Source organism: Poecile atricapillus, chromosome 13, assembly GCF_030490865.1.
Source record: "Poecile atricapillus isolate bPoeAtr1 chromosome 13, bPoeAtr1.hap1, whole genome shotgun sequence".
In the NCBI taxonomy this organism is placed as follows: Eukaryota; Metazoa; Chordata; class Aves; order Passeriformes; family Paridae; genus Poecile; species Poecile atricapillus.
The window spans coordinates 13,393,077-13,412,191 of record NC_081261.1 but is presented as its reverse complement, the minus strand read 5'-3'; the positions used below and the strand labels follow the sequence as shown (position 1 = coordinate 13,412,191).

Sequence of the window (19,115 nt, the reverse complement as noted above, 5' to 3'; positions counted from 1 at the left end):
TTTTTCTTTTTCTTTAAAGAAAAAACACCTAGAAACAAGAAGCAAGCCTCCCTACCCAGCTAAAACTGGATGGATAAGCAAGGTTTGATCCCAAGTCACTGCAATCACTGCAAGGCATAAATTAACTTCAACTACCACAAGTTCAAGTTCATATATATGTTTCTGCTTAGTCTGAAATCCATCTAGCTATAAATGATAGGTTTTGCTGTGCCAATATTATGGTCTACTAAGTGCAAAACAGCATTTCATTAACGAAATTGAAGTGGCATCTAACCATCTTCTAAGTATCCTTCTTTCAAACATATCAATTAAACTAAACTGCAAATGGACAACAATAGGAAAAACGTTTTCTAGTAGAGGCTGCCCTAAGCAGGTGATCCTTTCTCATGCATGGTCATTTGAACAACAGCAGGGCAATAATGACTATTCTCAGGATCAGACCCTAATAGTCAAATGTACCTAATTCAGACTTAACTGTCATTTTATGAAAGTGTTTTAATATTGCAAATTTAAAGACCCACCTATTCTGTAATACACAGGATGAATTACTTGTTTTCATAAAAGCTGCTTAAATACTTCTTGAATATCAACCAGGTTTCATCTGATAAGGACTAACCCAGTCTGACTATACATCAGACTTCTAACATTTTATTCCAGAGGCTAGGAAATTTTCAATAATCAGAGACTCTTTTGAATCCAGGACTACATGGAAAACCTTTGGCAAATGGAGGCAGAACAAAGCAGCAATCATAGGAGCTTTATAAAGGCTCTAAACCCCACACTTCACAGTGTTTCTCTTCTGCAAGAGCAGAGGAATGAGGAAGGCTGTCTCCTTTGCATGGAACCACCAGGCAAGTAGGGAATGACCATCGATGTGGGGACTATCAACAGACTCCAAATTCTGACTTTTCCCAAGAAGACTGCTGAGAGGAAGAGAATGACACAGATCTTTCTATCCCAGTATCCTTGTGTGGGAAAAAGTCATCTGCAAGCTGGCCTTAAGGTAACTGGGGTACAACTGTAAATCTTAATCTTGTAACACAAGATCTACAGAACTGACAATGTATAAACTCCAATGTTCACAGTCAGTGAAGGTTATGGGGAGAGTGACAGGCATGGAGGTAATGCATAAGCTTCTCTGTAAAAGAGAAATACATTAAGGGCTTATATTTTGAACTAAGAAACACAGAGAGAAATGATTACTGCTCCTTTAAAGGAAAAAGAAAGGCAATTTAATTCTGGAGGTAGCTGATACAGAATGCCAGCTGAACTAGAGGAACTTACGGAGCCCTTGGGATTACTGGAGAGATGGAAGAAGAGTTGCAGTAAGGTAATTAGAGCTTCAGTAGAAGAATAAATACTCCACAGGCAATCCACAGGTTCTCCTCACCTCTCACCACTTCTTTTCTTTAGCAGTGACATCTGCTTGTGAAAGCCAAGGGAAAGGTCTCTCTCATTCAAGTCATTAGTTACTAATCCTTGCTGGAAACACAACAAGGGACACACTACCAGGAGGAGCTGCCAGCTCTTCCCTCAACTGCTCCAAGGCAAACACAGGGCGCAGGGTTTTGTAGGTGCTCACCCAGCAACAGCAATGCACTGATGGAGCCACAGGCCCCGAGTACACTTTGAGAGAGAAAAACACACCCCAGGGCAGCTGAGGCATTATTCAGGTTACTTTTTTCCCTGTATTTTTCTCCTTCTCCCCTTCTTCATGCCCCAGAAGAAAGCAACTGCCTTTTATAGGCAGACTGCTGAGGCAAGGGGTAGCACCTTGCTGGGGAGTGATCTGAAGGAAGCAGGAGGAAGAGAGTGTTGACAGCAAGCCATTGAGGATTCACTATCTCAGTTTTTTTTTTTCCTGTGCAAGGCATTTTGGTTATATACATCATGATTTCAAAAAGACTGTCTCTCCTTTGCCCTGCAATGGTGAAACAAAGTACCATGATGATATTTCCAGCTTTCAGAGGGCCTGTTTTATAAGGAATGCCGAAATAATTGTGACTTTGATAGCGTAGAAAAATCCTGCAGCAAATTGTGCTTCAGCACTGGTCCTGACCACTGCCATGATTCTGAAGTATGTTATGTGCAGCTCCACTCTCGTGTCATCTCTCAGCCTCAGGTACATTGCACAAAGGAAAGAGGGTGACAATGTTCTGGATTTCAGTCAGCATTCCTTAGCAGGTAGAAAAGCTGAAAGAAAAGACAGCTGCACAGCTTATTCTTTACTCCACAGCTGAGGCCATTGGTGTCAGCTAGGATTTGCACTGCAATACCACATACTTCAGAATTGGTTAATAAAGCTGTGACCTCAAAATTTAGCACTGCCCTAAGAGACTTTTTCTCAGGCTGCTCTGTGCCTACAACAAGAAGCTGGAGAGACAGGGAAAAGGAGAAGACAGGTTAGTCTCTGTGCAGGGAGAGAAGTAAAGTCAGCTGACTTCTCTGCAAAAATAAAAAACGTTTTGTTCCTTTTCTAGCCAAGGCTATACACAAATCTTTATTACTATCCTTGCTTTTTAGATTATTAATAATCTACCTGACAGTACACTTGTCATAAATCTTTCCTGAAAAGACTCAACTACCAAACATATACATTTATTTCAGGTGACTTAACAGAAATACTTTTATTTGTTTGGTTTTTTACTCAAGGATTTTCCACAGCCAGAGATCCAATAATAATGTCCAGAAGGACATTAAGGACATTAAGAACTGAACTTAAGAGTACACCTAACAGGATTTTTTTCATCATCTTATAGGCACCCACTCATCTCTAAACAGTAAACTTTCTTTAAAAACCTGTTCTGTATTGCCTCACTCTCAATAACAATTTACAGTTCCCCTGAACAATGTTTGTGTGTTCTTTAGCTGATATTTAGGCCACAGGTTCACAAAACAGAAGGAACTAATCAAAACCATTCACTATGGGAATTTTCTGTATCTTCATTGCTAGCTAACCTTCCATGTGTCACATGTATGTTCACATAAACTCAATCATGTTTTAGGTAACTGTATACATTACAGAAACACCATAAACAAGATTATTACAATTAAAATTGCTAATCCGCTTCCATGGTACTTCCGTGTTTACTCAAATCTGTAGTTAAATGTATCAAGTTTCAACTCATTCAACTTCTATAAAACAAGATCATCCTAAAACTTTACCCCAATTGGAAGGGGTCTGACAAAAAAAATCTTTTTTGTGAGACCCAATAATAATGCTTTTCATTTCAATGCTCAGTCAGCTTTGTTGAAGTCGGAGAGAAAAGTATTTCCCTATCCTTTCAAGGCTTAGTTTTGTGGATGCTCACATTTGCATGTTCTCATGGAAAACTAGTACACCAACCAGAGCTCACTCTTCCAAAAACCATAGACAATGTGAAAATATTTTCTCTGTGTCTAAAGTACATGGAGAAAAGTCAGGAGAAATGCCCACCCTAGAAAACATTCCATAAGAGAAAGGTCTGTATTCCAGTCTATGCTCCTGTCACCTCCTGAAGGACCATGACTTTCTGGATGTCCCTGAGCACAGACCCAAAGCCAAATGCACCAAGAGTCTGCACGTGCACATCCAACCCGACAGCATCTAGACTTAGGAACTAGGATGAAAAGTATATATTTTTTTCTTTTTCCTTTCTTTTAATGGCTAATGCTCTAGTAATGGTCAATTAGGTATCTACACAGTGACAGCAGAACTGTGTATCACTTGCTTTATTTGGTTCAGAAAATTCATTTAATGTGGCAAGCATGAAGTGTACAACACTTCTCCCTAGGGAATGTATTTTTATATACAGGCATGGATTTAATATTTACTTTATTTCAATTGACTCATTTTTCCTCCAGAATCTGAATCAAACACACTATTTCCTGAAACACTAACAAGTAAAGTGAATCTTATTTTCAAGACCAGAGAGCTGCTCTCTAGTGTCATTGTTATATTTCAATATCTGGTATTCTGCCTTTCTAAATTTCTTTTTTTTTTTCTTGCCATTGTTGGAAAAGGTGCTTACCATTGGTTTAGCATGTGGTACAATTTTTGGGCACACTATTATGATAATTTATTCTCCTTTTTTTAAGAGAGATTAGAAAAGTCACTAGGCAATTATACTCAGAAAATTATGGAAAAATCTCTTATTTATATTTAGTAGGACTTCCTGTATTTTGCTGTTTTATATCTAAACCCTACACTCCTACACAACGGCTACATAAAAGAATTTTTATCATTTCCACTTACATACAGTCATCCACACCTCTTAATACAAGAAAGTTTTCTACAACACAGCTAACAACACTGTACAGAGCCACTCAAAACCACAGCAGAACCAACACTCCTAACTCAATTGTTCAGAAAATTGACTTTCCTAAAAATTATCCCCAAAAAATAAAAATAAGTAAAAAAGAAGGAGCAACCCTGTTCAGAGTGCAGGGAACACACCTGTAAGTTCCCAGGAGGCACTGGAGACAGGCTCTTCTTTTGTACATGTGCACATTGGTGGAAAAAGCTTCTCTGGGTCATTCAAGCTGTGGTTCAAAAACTTTACACTGGCTGCTATTCCTGTGCCCTGACACAGCCCAGGAAAAGCAGCAGAAGAGTTTTTATTGTGTCACTTTCACTGCTCTCCACAAACAGCACCTGAAACAAAGCTGCTCCCCCTGGGCAGCACCTGAGATTAAACCTCTTCCAGCAGAGGTCCAGGCCTGGCCTTCCACGGCTGTCTCTCCACGTTCTTCACGTGCCATTTCCCACAAAGACTGTACCTAGAAGCTGTTTCTATCCTCCTCAAGTGTTCCACTGATATGCTCATTAAGGATTTTAGATAGCCTCTTTAGATAACCACCCCTCTGAATAAACCCTGGTATTTTCCTTGCCTGTGTGGGCTGGGAAACAACAGATAAATCTGGAGAACTGAGCCCAATTCAAAGCTTTATAGGCTGCTACTAAAGTCAAAGGCAGGGTGCCCTAAACTACTAAGAAAATCCTTCAAGAGCATTTACTTATGTATTTTATATTATTTTAACACATATTTGTAGTTCTAAACAGTTACAGTTAATATTTTGCCTAAGTGTGCTTTGACTAAGAAGTCTCTTCAGAATAAAACTAGAATGAAGACCCTATTATCCAAAACCAAAAAGGGTGATACTCTGTTCTTAATTTTGCCATATTGAGTTGCATAATAGTTAAGAACAAAAACAACCAAAACAACTCAAAGTAAAAAAAAGGACAAAACTAAAAAAATCATCAAAACCAAACCACCCTGCCTCAGTGAAACCTCATTTCCATTCATCAGAGAATAAAATGTATCTATTACAAAACCTGTTCTCGAGGGAAAGAAAAAGGCATGATTAAAAATAAAAAGGCAACTTAATTTCAGTTGTTTCCCTAACTATTTCCCAGAATGAGTCTGAATACAGCCACTGGTGTAACGCAGTGTGTGTGCACCATGTATCCATTCACAACCTGCTCAGCTAAACATAGAAGTTTGTAATCCAGTGTTGTGCAGCTTGTCGCTAAAAATCTTATAATTACATCCCTGTTTGGATGACTACTGGGTTATTATTGCTCAGCAATAAAGATGAAAGTAGACAATTTATTACTATTTGGCACTGAATGTCAGTCAATTCAGCTAAAAAGAACCTATTTAAAAAAGAATAAAAAATGAATAATATCTAAGCTTAGCACGCTTCCCGCTTATCCGAAAAGTCTATCTGATTATATTGAGTTAGTTGGCAAGGTGGATTTAAAACAATGTATTTGAACTTCACCAGAATTACGGGATCCCAAAGCAGAGCAATAGTTGTGAGACAAAACTGAGCTAGCAGAGAACAGCCCAAAGTCTCTTCTCAATGCGAGTGTGGATTAGGGGAGGCTGTACGGCAGGGAACACGCTCCACGCCGCTGCAGCCGCCCAGCTCAGCCACGCTCAGAGAGGAGAGGGAGAAGTGGGGGCTCTTCCAGGCTGCAGACACCAGCGGGACACAGAGCTGCTCCAGTCTGTGGCTGGAGCACTGTGACACAGCCAGAGTCATTCCATACAGCACTAAAAGCACTCTGTGCAGGAGCTGCTTTGGGCAGGAAGAAATTAGAAAGATGAGTCACCATCAGTTGGCATGAAGGCTCTGGGATGTGACACCTCCGGCCACAAAGTGGGGACCAGTTCTACTTGTACTGAGTATCAGCAAAACCTTCTTTTCTGTTGTGGCACAGTAAGTATTACATAAAACTGTTCTTCCTGATAAGGATCTTCTGAATTTGTAAGTAAAGCATAGTTTAAAAATAAATAAATAAATAAAAAGCCTGGGAAAAAACTTGCCATTTCCATTAAATATTAACCTTCTGAAAGAGCAAGTCAGGACTAAAACATCTCTTATCTTAATTAGTTTAGTAGAAATGAATTTAATTTATATTGTAAAGTTGTATTTTCTATTACAGATCCAGGGCAGGAAAGGGCAAACTTTTTAGAACTATCCATTTATATAAAAGAATATTATTGTTTAAAGGATCAGTCCAATAATTTTTTGGTCTTATCTTTAAGCATGGACTTCATTGGTGCTCCTATGTGCATCTTTTGCCAAAAACATTAAGGATTGAGGGATTAAATTCACAGTAAACTGCAAAAAAAAACAAAACAGCTTTTCAAACATTGGTATATTGACTTGAGTAGTCTAATAGTGGCTGGAGCTTTGTCTCCATCTAATTTGACCTTCAGTTTAGTTTGACCTCTCAGGCAAGAAAGTCTAGACATTGACCTGGATTGAACTCAACATTTTCCCTTTTCTAGGTTGTTCTAAATAATTTTAAGCACACAATCAGCTAATACTGCTAATACTATGATTTTCTCTAACAGTAAAACTGTTCACAGGAAATTTTCTTTGACAGCAGAAACAAAAATGTCAGTATTTGACAGGAAAATGCCAAAAACATGTCCATGTATGAAAAGTTGTACACAAAAGAAATAAAACTGTTCTTTAAAAAGGCAAAGAAATGCAACTATTAGTCCCCTCAAATCAATAACCACTGGTAATCTCTGTGACCTAACAAGAGAAAGCGCCTCTTCAATTCTTTCCTGCAGCTTGGACTTTTAGTGTGAAATATTAAAAGTGAAAATACAGTTCAGTTTAATTACAGGAAAACATTACTAGTGGTGTTCATGTGTTAATTCTCCCCATGCTACACAAGCAGTTGAAATCTAATGACACAGAAAGACCATTATTTTAATTATCCCTATAAAAAGTAAGCATGTAGAGGACTAAAATGTTATTGTTTCCTATGAGCACTGTCTCAGTATAAATGGTTTCTTTAAAAAGCAGAATAAAAATTCAAACATTATCTGGACCAAAACTTTTTCTTTAAAAAACATGCATGTTAATAATTGGATTAAAAATTACTTCTTTCAGTTCTCAGGTGTTGCCAGGACAGTAAGAAACCACAGCTAGAAAAGTTTTCCTCTCAAAATGAATTAAAGCTCAGACCTCACAGCTGGGTTTTTGAATATCATGCAATCTATATGGGTATTTTAATGTAAAACTAGTTTTTATTTATTACTCAGCAACCAGAAACCTCAGCATGTGGGCCAAGCCAAATTAATCATCAGCCTGGTGACTGACTTGCCAAGGCACAGGAAAATGAGGCTCAAATACATTGTTTGGATATATTTTAAATCTTGACAAAGCAAGAAATGTTCCTTATCATAAAGTTGTCATGCCCTTGTAAAAACTGACTTTACATAGCACTTATATAAACCCCTTAGGAAAGTACCAGTCATTATTCTGTACAGTGGTTCTGTACCAGTTGAATGACAAATACACATCTTAAAGAAAGAACCACCTTTCTCAATTCCTCTGAAGTTTGAAGAAAAACTTTTGAGTCTGTACAACTACTGTAAACTATTACACTTACCTAAAGTAAACATACTAACAGGTGATGCTACTCTTTCATTAACTCTGCCCTTAATAGAGACTGTGGTTTAATTACAACAGATTTTAAGCAGATTTTCCATAAAGCACCCTGTGAGGATGTTGGATGGCTACAGAGACTTAATGACAGCTTTCATTCTGTATTGTTACAGCAAAGGTTTATATTGCTAAATTGCTAGAAGGCTGCTACTACTAGACTTTACTTCTCTAGGACACATGCATTTTGAATGTCTTTGATCTTACATAATCTTCTAACTACACAACTAAACCTTACAAACAAAGTCTCCTTTAATTCTGTGTTCCTGCATTTTAATTCTGTTATAATACCTGTTTCCTTCACATAATACGAGATTCTGTAAATTTAAACAAGTACAAGCCAAACATTATATATAAATATTTAAATATTTATGCACTCACATACACATACACACAGACAGTACTTGCCATTACATTCTGAGCATTTTAGAAGGACACAACGCTTATGCACGAAGTAAAAAAAAGCCATAAAAGCACATATTAAGACATCATTACTATAAAATATCCCGAAATTGCTACAAAGAAATGTTTACACGAGCATCCTAACAAGAAGTGTTGAAAAAGGAGTTTGGTTCAAAGGCAGAGAGTTAAGAGCTCAATTCGCACCCATTAGGCATCTTATTTCAATTTCAGTCTGGGTGCAGGCAGGAGACAAACCAGTCTCTTGTCCAAGTGGCACTCCACGGCAGGTGTAGCAGGGACGCGCTCCGGTGTCAGCACACGCTGGTACATTGTCTGAGCGCTGGATGTGAGACATGCCAGCAATCCCTGCCTCCACAGCCAGCAATTTATTATCCACAGCAATTCCCAAACAGCTCAATCGCAGAGCTACGCGTCAAACACCAAAGCGCTTCTGTGTTTATTACCTTCGCAAACAACAAAATATCACCGTCCCTCAGTGCTTCCCGCAAATCTGCAGCAATGATGCAAAGCAGCATTTTTTTTTAATTCCCTTTCGGAATACAAATGCCTGCCTTCTCCTATTGCTGCCTGTTCCTGACCGAGACGCACTGTGGACAATAGTTTCTGAATCAGCGATACCTTCCCACACTGTTGCCAAAACACTGAAGAAATAAATAATAACACTGCACTACAATCTCGGAAGAAAGAGGAGGAAAGAAAGTAAATAAAAAAAAAAATTAAACCAGCAGTTAAAAAAAAAACAAAAACAAAGACAACATTAAAACACCGTGAAAATATAAGAAATACCAGCGGTTAAGGACGAGCACTAATGGGCAGAAAGGCGGCAGTTATTGCAGAGGCACAGAGAATCCTCCTTCCCTGGAACTCATGCAACTAATGACCTCTCCAAGTGCTGAATTCCAGGCTCGGCACGAGCCCGCGCACCGCCGGCTCTAACATACACACAGACAGACAGACAGACAGACACACACACAGAGACACACACACATCCCAACTTGGCAACTCCGCGAACGCAATTACAGCGGGGGGATCGGAGCCCCGGACCCCGAGCGCTGCGGCTGTGCCGAGCGCGGCGGAGAGGGGAGGAGAGCCCCGGGCATGTCGGCAAGTAAGAAGTGAAGAGCATTTACCAGCAGCGGCGGCGGCGGCAGCAGCAGCAGGTTGAGCAGCCCGAGCGCCTCTCACCGTCTCTGGGCGATAACTTCGCACCGGTGCGGATTCCTTCAGTGAGGAGGGGACACCCCTTCCTTCCCTGCCCTTCCCCGCCTTCGCTCTGTTCTCGCTGCGCGTCCCGTCCCTCCCGCCACGAGCGGAGCGCCGGGAAGCGGCAGCACCGGGAAGCGGCAGCTCGGGGAAGCGGCAGCTCGGGGAAGGAGCTCCGGGAAGGAGCTCCGGGAAGCAGCAGCGCCGCAGCCTCTCGCCGCCGCCGCCGCCGGGGAGCGCGGGAGCCGCGGCCGCGGGGGGAGCGCGCGCCGGGCTGAGGGACAGAGCGCGCGCCGGGCGGGAAGGGGCAGCGCTCGCGCGCTCCGCGGCCCCGACGCGCGCGCCCCTCCCCGCGGGTGCCGCGCGCGCCGCAGCCAATCGCCGCGCTCGGCGCGCGGGCGCGCGCTGCGGGGCGCGCGCGGAGCGGGGCGGGCGGGGGGCGGCGGAGCGGGAACGGGGACGGGAACGGGGACAGCGACGGGGACAGCAACGGGAACGGGGATGGGAGCGGGGCCGGGAGCGGCAGCAGCGCCACCGCCGCCGCCAGCGTGTCCTTGTTCCCTTGACCGTCCCTGCGCACAGCGGGCGGCTGCCCCGGCCGGGTGCTGCCGCAGAGGCGCGGGAGGCGGGGACGCCCCAGGTCCCGGCGCCCCGTGGAGGCGGTGCGGGCCGGGAGCGGTGCGGGCCGGGGGAGGATCGGGCCGGGAGAGGATCGGGTCCTGAGCGGATCAGGCCGGGAGAGGATCGGGTCCGGAGCGGATCGGGCCGGGAGAGGATCGGGTCGGGAGAGGATCGGGCCGGGAGAGGATCGGGTCGGGAGAGGATCGGGTCCGGAGCGGATCAGGCCGGGAGAGGATCGGGTCGGGAGAGGATCGGGCCGGGAGAGGATCGGGTCGGGAGAGGATCGGGTCCGGAGCGGATCAGGCCGGGAGAGGACCGGGACGGGAGAGGATCGGGCCGGGAGAGGACCGGGACGGGAGAGGATTGGGTCCTGAGCGGATCGGGCCGGGAGAGGATCGGGTCCGGAGCGGATCCGGTCCCTTCCCGCCGCCGCCGCCGCCCCACAGCCCGAGGAGCGCGCGGAGGCAACAACAAAATCTGGGCAAGGGGGAGAGAGAAAAAAAAGAATTGTTAAAAAATCGCTTCCATCTTTTTGCCACGAGTTAAAACCGTTCCAACTGTTGTCACTCCTGCAGAACAGAATTGCTTTAGCCTCAAACATCACATTGTATGTAATGCTACTTCCAAAGTGTGAGCAGAATACTTTTCTATCTTTTCTCTGAAATAATTAAATGTTGACTAATACTGAATCTTTAATTTCTCCCTCCATATTTCCACACATCTGTCAGACCACCAATGACACTAAAAACAGGCGTGTAAAAGCAAAGTAGATCAGGAGACAAGAAAGTGACAAAGTACAAGGCGCAAGCTGTAAAACTTTGTACATATTCTTGGCAAGGCCAGGAGGAAAGTAGCAGCTGAAATTAACCAGGAATCAGAAAGAGCCGTGAAAAGGAGCCTTGCACGTGGGCAATGCACAGCAGCAGGGCTAAGAGTGCCACAGAACAATTTCATAACTATATTCCATATCATAAAAAAATCCAAATCATAGAGAAACGCAGTAAACTGGAGCACATTGCATTCACTGTAGTTGGGGAAAGTGCGCTGTAAATTTCTGATTAGAGAGAAACTACAGCAGAGTTAATTTTCCAGCTGCAGCTGTAGTTTAGTAACTGTCAACAAAGAGCAAGAGTTTTAAGGGGCAATCCAGAAACCAGCAGGGCAGCATCTCTCAGCTTTTCAAGGTTAATTGAGAAAAGGGGAGAACAGAGCATACTGGTAGAGCTTGGTAAATTGCATGCAATGCTGTCACTTGAGGACTACATCTATTTACAGGAGTGAAGATCCACAGAACCACAACTTCTCCCTGGCCTCATCTCTTTCCATGGCATTTCAGACATTTCAAGATGTGTCCTTGTCTCTAAAGATGTGGTCAAGATTTTAATGTATGTGTGGTGATGTGTTGATTCTGCAGAGAAATTTCTGTACAGATACACTGTGACAGTCATTTTACTGGAAATAATATTTCAGCTTGAAAATAAACTAGATTGCAAAAATGAATGCTAGAGAAGTGTTAAAAAGACTGTTGCAGTTAAGTAATGAGTTGTCCCTGTCAGGAAAGAAAGACAGAATTACACTGAGCTTGGAAGCAAATCTTGTCAAACTACATTTTGATGGATGCAGGTGTCAGTGAAAAAGGTAATGGAAAGTCTGTAATAGCAGTCCATAAAGCATTTAACTTGATGCTTATGATGATTAAGCAAATTAACAAAATTCAGAATTCATTGAGCTCATACTATCTAAAGATATTTGGAAATCTTCACCTCATCGGAGTGGCATACAGAATATTACAAAGCTGCTTAAACAGACCAGTGATTTGAGAGAGATCAAGCAAATGGTTTATTAAATGCCATGCAGCAAGGGTTTGTTGCTGGTCAATTATGATGGATATGGGTTAATGGCACAGACCAATCCAGTTGCCTTGGTAAGGTGGCCTCATTTGTTCGACAGAGCTGGTGAAGTCAAGGTCAGGCATCTAGTGAAAAAGAACACGGATGACATTTCAGGTTGGGAGATTGTTTTCTGGAAGGCAGTTTACAATAAACAGCATTAGTTTGTCCTGGTGAATAACTGAGTACATGCTCCCACTGTTATGGGTTAGTGAAGATGACAGCTGGGAGTGGATGGCAAGAGTATCAAAACAAAAATAACCAGAAGTTACATGTCGAGGCAGTATCAGCAAGACCAATGTGGGAATACTGGCTTTGTGTCGACATTCAGGATTAACGTTAACTATATAAATCCAGAATATCTGAGAGACAATTAATGTAGGTTTCAGAAGGATAACTGTGACTTCTCCCTAAAGTGAGTGTCCTAAGAGGAGACAGGGAACCGTGTTCTCTCTTCCTCTTGTTCTCTGTTTAAATTGATCTTAGATTCCTTTAGATGTGGTGGTACAGCTTCAATGGAAGACAAGTTTGTTCCCATCCCTTTAATCTGCAGGTAAGGGTATTCTCCTGGGAGTGAATATGCATGAGGCTGCAGAGAATAACCCAAACACCTAATTTCCTGAGTTAGGTCTCTAACTACCAGATCAGTTAGTAAATGGTGACCACAGGCTACTCTTCCTTTTGCACATTTTAAATACATTAGCTCTGTTTAGTTCTTTGGAGGAAAGAATGTGCATGCCTACCTTCAAGAACAAGTCCCAAGCAGTGAATCTGAAGTGAATATAAGTGCATTTCATAGCTTTTATGAAGGTGCCTGAGGAACGGGACTGCAGCTGTGTCAGTGCCCTGTTGGCTGCATCAGCCACTGCTCCATGGCTGAGCTGCTGCAGAGGCACAGCCTGGAGCCTGCATGTTCCCAGCTCCAGTCCTCAATGCCTTCGGGGCTCTCTCAGAATTGCCTTGTCACTTACAGAGCCTGCTGACATGAGAGCATCTTGTCCACTTTCAGAAGGGCCATGGCTCTCTCTTTTCCCATGTCTTTGAAAAATTGACCTTCAATGTGATTTGAAAGGAAAGAAGAAAGGAGGCAACAAGAAAGATTAGCAGTTTACCAGAGGTAACTGCCAAATGCTTGTCCCCTTGCCTTTTAAGCACACGTTTGAATTTTCTACCCTGGAACTGCTGATTTTTCAGTGTGTTCCTATACATCATTATTTCTCTATTAGTATGTAGGTGCTCCACCACACAGACTGCTCTAGCTTGATCAAAACAGGCATGATAAAAGGATTTCTGGAAGCTGATGCTATATACATTATACAATGAAGGTGAAATTTTAGGAGTGCAGCTTGTTAGTAATAGGAATATTTTACCTATGGGATGTACATTCTGGTCTTGTTTAGACTTAAAAAAGGATCTTTTTGAAAGTTACTTTGCATCTCAAATGTAAGTTATGGGATCAGTGGAGTGGTTACCTGGGAGAAGTTCACTGGCTGGCATCACACAAGAGGTCACTTCAGCCGATAACCATAATTTTTTCCAACTCTGTAAACTGGAAATTGTGAAATGCAATGATCCATTTTAACAACATAGGACTCTTCAGAATAAAGAGAGAGCTTATCTTCCTGAACAATGCCTCTCAAATGTTTTAATGTGTTGTTAAGAGGATTATTTTAATTAATTGGTACAATTTCCCACATTTATTATATATACTGCAATATCATTAGTCAGGCATGGAACTGCTCCTGATTTAAATGTCCAGTTTTCATTCTTAATTATATGTCTGCAATTACATAGTAAGAAATAATGGGGGAAAAAATACACATGTGAATATCTCTGTGTTCCAAGGAAGTAACCACACCATGGTATGGGAGAAGTAGCTGTGTATCTTGCAGTGAACACCTAGCAGAGAAGGAGTGGCATGATACAGACTTTTAACACACTGGAACTAGCATCTTTGGTAATTAAGTGTGGTGTATGTTTGACATTGCAATAAGGGAGTTTGTGTCACCTCCTAAATATTGCCACAAGCTGCGTGTAATGAAGCAAACAAATAGAAAATAAAGGTGTTGGAATTGTACTAATATTTTCAGGTAGTTTCCAGTCTCTTTAATCTCTTTAGCCTTTTTTTTTTTTTCCACTCTCCTTCCCTTTTTCCATTACAAGCCCATCCACCTTGTAAGAACGATATCCTGTCTTTGAAGTGGTTCAAATGGAAGCACCTAGCAGGTAGAAAGCCACTTGCAATGTGCTTGAACAGCTCTCAACAATGCAAAGCCATCAACAAGGTTGCAGTTTTGGAAGAAGAAGAAGAAATAAAACGATGGAAAGTCTTTTCACCTGCTCAGTGGAAAGTTAAGAAAATGTGAAGACTTTCATAGATGTGGAACACTGTTGTAGTTTGAGGAATTGCTGTCTGCAAATGAACACGTTCAGTATGTGCAGCCATCCCCAGTGGATGCAAAGCTCACCAGAATGCCACCTGTGTGCAGTGATGTGTGTTCTATGTACAAGAAACTCTGAATTTACACACCTGACCTCTTTTTTCCTTATAGCTGACCACATATAGTTGAAAGGAATTTGGAAGAATATGGCTGTCAACCAAGTGTAAAGTGGATTAGTACCAGCTGGAAACAAATGATGAGTCTTTGCTCGTCTGGCTGACCAAGAGGAGAATTCACTGGTCACTGAAAAGAATTTTTGTGTTTAAATTGTACTGCTTGCAGGAAAAAACACATTGTGGGTGTTAAAATTAGGTGTCACTGTTGAAGAGTTGGAAAGATGCACTGCTTCCATAGTAGTTACTGTGCTAAGAATGCTTATGTGATAATCCTAAACCACTAATACGAATGTTAAACTAAACACATAAATATCAGGGCCATTCTTACTCTGTGCAGCAGAACCCAGGTCTCTTACCTTCCTCTGGCCCACCCAAGTACTGGAGTCATACTGGTTTCTAATGACTTTTCAGATGCCAGTTCCCAAATGCTGAAATCTATATTGTTGTTGCTGTTATAACATACATGGGAGACACAGTTGTTAACTACTCCTCAGTTTGGTTTTGCAAGCTCCTGTCTGAGTATAATTGCAATGTTAATTCTCAGCCATTTTAATGACTCTGACACCACAGAGGATGAACAGTTTCACTTGTATTCCTGATGTAATTACTGAGATGTTGTAGCCATTACATTAAGAAAAACTATTTGCTTTATGTACTTGTCTGTATATAGAAATGCCTTTGCTTTTTGAGAATGGCAGAAAATACCATCAGGTGATTATGATAAAAACCATGGAGGTCAGGGGGTGTTCTGGATGGTAACAATGCACTCACTGACAGTGAGCCAGGGATAAAATCAACATTTAATTCTGATGTGAGGAGTGGTTTTAGCTCAGCTCTGCAGGAAGCGGTATTGGTGTGGATGAGGTACCCCACAGGCACACGCTCTGCATGAGATGGAATGAGGCTGATTTTAGGTAAATGGCACCACACACAGACAGTTCTAGTACCTATCTAAGTGAAAGATCACTTAAATTGGTTTAGCCACGAGAAGAGGTAGGATAATATATCTGGAACTATATACAAAGAAAGAAAAAACGGCAAGTAGGAAGGTGTAAAGGATGAAGTAGATATTTTACATAAGATTGAAATTACTTCGGTCAGTCCAAGATTTGAAGGCTGCCCCAAAAGCAAAATTAAGTTTGCAGTCTGCTTCAGCAGTGAGCCTGTGAACTGGTACATTCAAATCATCTACTGGAAAGTGCATGTGAAAATGCAAGGAATGATTTGAGACACAATGATGAGAACAAAAAAAAAACCAAAACAAAACAAAATAAAACAAAATCCCCAAACAAAACAAAAAAAACCCACAACCAAACAAACAAAAACGAAACAAAAAAAACCCCACAAGGCAAAACTAGAAGTGGGCAATACATAAAACAGGATGTCAAGTTTGTGATAGTTTGCCTCTTGAGTGATGCACCTCTACTCCTATATGAACTGCCAGTGCAAGCTTCACCAAGAGACTGAGGGATGAATTGAGGGGGAGGGCAGTGAGAAGTGGAATTACTTGTCTAAACATACTTTCACAGATCATTGAATATTTTAGCTTTCATAAGCTCACCATTGTGAAATAGAAAAACCTTTTTTTTTTTCATTTCCTTAGTACACAAGAAGTATCAAGAGAATGAAATATACTAGTTAATAATAAACTAACATACTTATTCAGTATTGGGATAACTTTTTTTTCCAACAGGTAGCATGAGTTTTGTTGTAAAAAGATTGCCCAGCATTTTTAATAAAATAATTAAATATTAGAGATGGGTCTTTAAGGAAGCTGTTAGCTAATTTTCCTTTTGCTCTGTTCAACCTTAATTCTGCTCCATCTTTCATTGCTCACTTTTATGTTCTGTGCCTTCTTATGCCTTCTTTTCTTTTAATGCAAAGTATTTCCTTGAAAAGAAGTTCCATACAAGCACACAAAAGTATTCAGCTGCTTAATTTATCTTCTGTCAAAATCCAACAACTCCATTCAGGATCAGAGCCCTTTTTTTGCTACTGACTAAAGAGGATGACACAGTCCTCTCTCTGTGAAGGTCGTGGTTTAAGTGTCTGATTTCCTGAATACTGTATGAAAGAAGGATGATGAACTTAGCTGTTATCAGCTACTTTGTGTGACGAAAGGTGCAAGATAAAGAGGAACTTTTCATGCCTGATCTCCTTTCATTATCGGTTGTGTTAAACTGCACTGAGCACTCCCTGAGAAGCCCAATATTTAATGCATTGGCTAGAGCAGCACTGGGCAATAGATTTATAAAGTGATATGGTAGACACAGTTTACTTGCTGTAAATATGTATAATGCAAAGAAACATGTCCATTTATCACTTCTACCAGTATGAACTCCTGCAGTGCAAAAAGAAATTAAGGCAGCCATAGAAGAATGGGAAGTTTGGGGAGGAAATATGTTTTCAGGGATGTATAAACTACAATGTCTGTTTTAAGGTTACAAAAAGACCAGTAATCACAAATGAAATGCCTAAATGCTAAAACATGTTTTTTAAACTGCAGATAAATAGGAAAGAATAAACCAAAGCTGCAGTGAAGGTTTTATTTTGTCTGTTGTCTGGAGGTTTTATAAAATTGAAATTTAAAGTGCTGAAAAAGGGAAGAGAATGCAAGTTATCCAAGGAATAAAGAGAATATTTACTCAACAAGATAAACTTAATGTGTGTTTTCTTTTCTGTTGTTTTCATATTTTAATACATATATCTCATTTTAAATGTGTCATGTTTGCCATATAAAATCTGCCAACTTAGTGATATACAATTTCCTTCTAGATTTAATGTCACTTCACTGTAATTTTGCTGTATTTTCAAACAGTTTTGTTTTCTGTGCTCATTAAAGCCATCATTTCTTTGCCCCAAAGGAATTTGTAAATGCTGATTAACACACTCTAACACCAAGACTTGCTAAGCAAGTTATTTTATTCTTCCCATTCTCTTCCAAAAGCATGGAGGTATACCTCAGTTATTTAAAATACTTGTCTCAGTGCTCTCACATTATTCAGTGTAAAATGTGAGAATGGCAGAAGTTTCACACTGATACACTTTGGCAGAACTGACATTTGTGAAACTGTATTATTATATGTTCTCTGCATTCTCCTGTCCTATTAGTGTTAAAAAGGTGCAGGGGACCCTTTGTACTATTCCTGTCATAAGCTATTCCCAGGCTAATTTCTGATTTCAGGAAAAAAAAGAAGGTGTAAGCTGAGACTGTCAGATCCTCAATGAGAGCATATACATGGGATATAAAGGTACCTCAAAAAGAGAACTTAAAATTCTTTCATTGTCTCCTGAGGAACCTGAAACTTATTTTACTAATACCAATATTACATTTTTCCTAATTATCACTATTGAAATAGTAAACTGAAATAGAAACTCTGAAATATAATATATTCAGTATAAAAACATGTACAAAATAAAATTAAATATAGAAAATCAAATGCAGTCTTTACATTGTTAATAAGATTCTGGAACTGGAATTCACTCATCCTTGAGTTCATTATACACAATTTATCCTGAGAATGCTGCAGTCTCTCAGGTCTGATGACCTGCTTCACTTACAGAAAAACGGACTTTTCCAGTGTTCCAAATAAATACGACTCTAAATATAATTAAGAATATGTGGCTGTTATGTAAGAAGACACAATCCATACTAATTCATTCATGTTCAAATTCAAACACATGTCTGACAATGGGCCACACAAAACTCGGTGTCTTTCCGTGACACCGATTGTTACTCCTGGCATAATTAAGCTTGCCTCTGGCAATTAATCACCTTGACTGCCAACAAATAGTGTATTTATCTTCATTAGCTTCCTGCATGGGAGCCTTTCCTTTATGCCGTGGAACAGGAGCTCCAAACACCCCTTTGGCTGCTGAAGGGACACGGATTCCATGGAAGTGACATGGATTTCCTGCAGGGATGTGTATTCCATGGCAGGGATGTGTATTCCATGGCAGGGATGTGTATTTCATTGCAGGGATGTGTATTCCATGGCAGGGATGTGTATTCCATGGCAGGGATGTGTATTTCATGGCAGGGATGTTTATTCCATGTCAGGGATGTGTATTCCATGGAAGGGATGTGTATTCCATGGCAGGGATGTGTATTCCATGGCAGGGATGTGTATTTCATGGCAGGGATGTTTATTCCATGGCAGGGATGTGTATTTCATTGCAGGGATGTGTATTCCATGGCAGGGATGTGTATTCCATGGCAGGGATGTGTATTCCATGGCAGGGATGTGTATTATGTGTATTTCATGGCAGGAATGTTTATTCCATGGCAGGGATGTGTATTATGTGTATTTCATGGCAGGAATGTTTATTCCATGGCAGGGATGTGTATTTCATTGCAGGGATGTGTATTCCATGTCAGGGATGTGTATTTCATGGCAGGGATGTGTATTCCATGGCAGGGATGTGTATTATGTGTATTCCATGGCATTGATGTGTATTTCCATGGCAGGGAT

At 41.1% G+C, this 19,115-nt stretch overlaps 1 protein-coding gene across 1 annotated transcript in view; it reads right to left on the bottom strand.

The window, feature by feature from the left end:
• LOC131584081 (teneurin-2-like) overlaps positions 1-9,869 on the bottom strand; it is a 215,588-nt gene extending 205,719 nt beyond the window's left edge. The window contains exon 1 of the mRNA XM_058848836.1: positions 9,504-9,869. The gene's annotated coding sequence lies outside the window, so the exon portion shown is untranslated. The remainder of the gene's footprint in view (positions 1-9,503) is intronic.
• Between the last annotated feature and the right edge of the window lie 9,246 nt (positions 9,870-19,115).